Consider the following 3344-nt stretch of genomic DNA (forward strand, 5'->3'; position numbering starts at 1 on the left):
ATGAGTAGCTGAGATATATGGAGCGAGGTCAGTAGGGCGATATACATCTCTTTATCGTCTGGATTTGTAGCAAGCGCTACAACTAATACAGCTGCTCTGCCTGAGAGAAAAATAAGCAAATGAAGAAAGGAATATGAAACCTGCATACCCTTCTCCATGTGTCACCTTTTGCTGGCAACTGCTTTTAGCAACCTTGTCTGCTGTGTGCGTATTATTCACTTGCAGCTATTTCTTGCAGGACCTAATTCAGAGTACCTTAATGTATTGAGAGGATTACTGGCAGCAGATGGATATCATAAACTGAGATGAAAGACAAGGATGGTTTGGTATTCAACTAAGTGGGCAGAGCTAGGGGATTACTCTAGAAGGCAGTTAAAGCAGAAGTGAATTCAACAGAGCGATATGGAAAAATAACAAATATATATATAGAACAAAGGCCATAGCTGCCCATGTACTGACATCACATTGGCAGGAAGTCAACAGGCAACTGATTTAACCTAAGCACTGTATTTCCAAAGGGTGTCTTTATAAATAGCTCTTCACTATCAAACAGCAGAGGGACTTGGAGATTTCACAAGTTTTATCTGAGAAAAAGATGAAGAAGAAAAAAAGTAAAGTATGAGGATGAAGAACTCCTCAGACATTCAAAGAGAACATTTTTTTTTCATTGCCATAAAATAGCTAATTTATGATCTATTAGCTATTATTAGCTTATTTATTATTTATGCTTATTGTGGAGAATCTGGAAAGGATATTCATCATCCTTTTGAATTAGGCATTCATATATGCTGTTATACATAGGAAACAGCCAGGATGAGAAAAGCTGTCTTCTGCTACAGACATGAAGGCAATCCTATAAGGAAAGAGGAATGTTTCAACTTTGACCTCATCTTCATTTGAATATGCATCGGGCTGTTGTACAGCATTATTCAGAATATGTAGCTGACACTCTTCGCTGGAGCTGAGCCTGTCCTTCTCAGGACTTTTCCTATGGGCGGGAATGTACTGATTCTGCTGCTCTGAGCAGGAGGTCTCAAAACAATGGGCTCTCTGTCCTTCCTGAGAGCATCAAGCATAGAACTTCTCACTCTTGTGGAGTCAAATGTAACTCCACTGGACATTTTAAACTCTGCTTCCATTACCACACACATGCTGAGACAGACAGGACCTAACTCCTAAGATAGATAGCAAGAGAAAGGTGAATTTAATTTGCAGGTTTCCACCTGATGTCGTGGTATTGGTAAAAGCAATGGCTAATCAGAATTAAGGTAATATCATCATAATGAGCATATTTAGATCCAAGCACATACGGTATCATTGCAATCAGGTTCTGAAGTTCTTCTTTTGTGCTATTGTACAAGCATATCTAAATGGCTTAGGCATCTTGTTCAGCAGCTTGTCCTTGAACTTATAGTCATTACCATCAAATTTGCCTTTCTTCTATTTCTAAATGACTCTTTGCACTTCCTTTCTAAAGAGGAAGGATTTATTACAGTTTTAAACCAGTGCATGTTCCTCTCTCTTTTCTGGTCTCTGCATGTAGGTAGAATCTTCTTAAACAGCCCCAAGCAATTTTTTTCCCTGTTTAAACTCCCTGCCCTCCCTCCAGCACGTATGGCTCACAGTTGGTTTTGCCTCTGTGAAATGAACATTTCTGAGCACTGTATAAATATATTTCTGAATTAATCTTTGTTCTGTTTGTGTGCTGAAGTGTATTCAGTTCCATCCCTTGACAGACAGCACATTTTGGGTGACCAGCTCTTTAAACACCTGCTAATTTCTAATGTGGTTTTTTAATTGAATTGTAGCAGGAACCAATTCATTCTCATTTACTTTTCCTATTAGAAAAGGATCGACTCACAATCATTTGCTTTAAAGGTGGCCTCTCCTGTTTCAAAACCATGGTCTTGTAAATTCCACTCCCTTCCTTTGACTCTAATACTGACCTTCCTAGGTAGCTAATAACTAGACATTTCAGTATCCCACTTGTCTTTCATGTTTTTCAGTGACATCCATTACATTAAATGTGTGTTCCTAAATAAGTACTTCTAATTTCTTGTGGTTATAATTCAGGGTCCTGATGTACAAGACAAAGAAATTATTCTCCCCTTACTATATGGCATCTTGTTTATATTTTCCTCATATGCTTTTTTGCTTTTCTTTTTTTCTTTTTTAATTTATTTTAGAGCTTTTGAGCCACTTGCAAAATTATAGCACTTCACATAGTTGTTTGGCTACCACTTCTTATAAGTCAAAAATCATTCCTGCAGAAAAAAAAAAAAAAAAAAAAAGGAAGATTTCCAAAGCCTGATAGCTTATCAGCTGGAGAACAGGGAGTTGACAGATCTAGTACTACAGATTCAAAGATTGTGCAATAGTACTTCTAAAGATTCTGTTACACAATGAAGGTAAATTTCAAGAAAATATATTTAGGAAGTGTCTTCAGTTTCAAGTCACACATATGCCGAAGGCACTTTGTTCTGTACCAGGACTGTCACTGACCTGTGACCTGGCCCAGTGTCAGGTCGCACGTCTCTCAGTCTGTTTCACACTTCAATATCCTCATCCTACCCAATATGTGAAGGCATTTCTTCACCTCTGTAGCCAGGGAGCCCACAACAGCCTTTTCGGCTCCTCAGGCTCAGGCAAAGCCCGGACATCTTCAGACTTTCTGTAGCTGATAGTCTTTCCTCTGTCAACACCAACTTCTGTTTTCCTTTGCTGATGCTGAAATGGAATCTGATACTGATTCTCTTCTCCTGTTTTTATTCAAAGAACTGTGATTCTTCATAAAAAAAGCAAGAATCCTGTATTTTCTTGATTCCTAAAGAAGAGCTAGTACTACTCCCAAGTACTGTATTTCCCTGGCTTTTGCTCCTGAAAGACCCTTCCCCAGCTCTCTTCTCAAGGGTCCCCTGTCCCTGCAGCCTGCCAGGCTCCCGTTACACATCACAGCGCAGCCTGCACCTCCACGGGCTACATCTGCCAAAGGCTTCCAGTGTCATCCATACCCCAGTCCCTTCCACCCCAGAGGTGCCAGCTGACAAACTAGATATCAAACAGCCTCTTCCTAATATTTTGTTATGTAATGGTGAGATACTTAGTCTGGAAGCCAAGACCGTCTCTGAAAAAGTAAAACTTTTATTGTTTGACTGCATAATTGAGCATCTGTAAATAATGTAAAAAAAGGTGGTGGTTTTTTTTCTTCCATAAATGCTTATTTTGTTGTGTTATAGAGAACACAATAGTTAACAGTCTCCTGGCAACCAAATTGCAAGATGTAAGGCAGGGCAAATTTCATTCACAGTACTATTTTTATGCTTTAAAACCACACAACTACAGCA

This window comes from Balearica regulorum, chromosome 2 (genome assembly GCF_011004875.1).
Source record: "Balearica regulorum gibbericeps isolate bBalReg1 chromosome 2, bBalReg1.pri, whole genome shotgun sequence".
Classification (NCBI taxonomy): Eukaryota; Metazoa; Chordata; class Aves; order Gruiformes; family Gruidae; genus Balearica; species Balearica regulorum.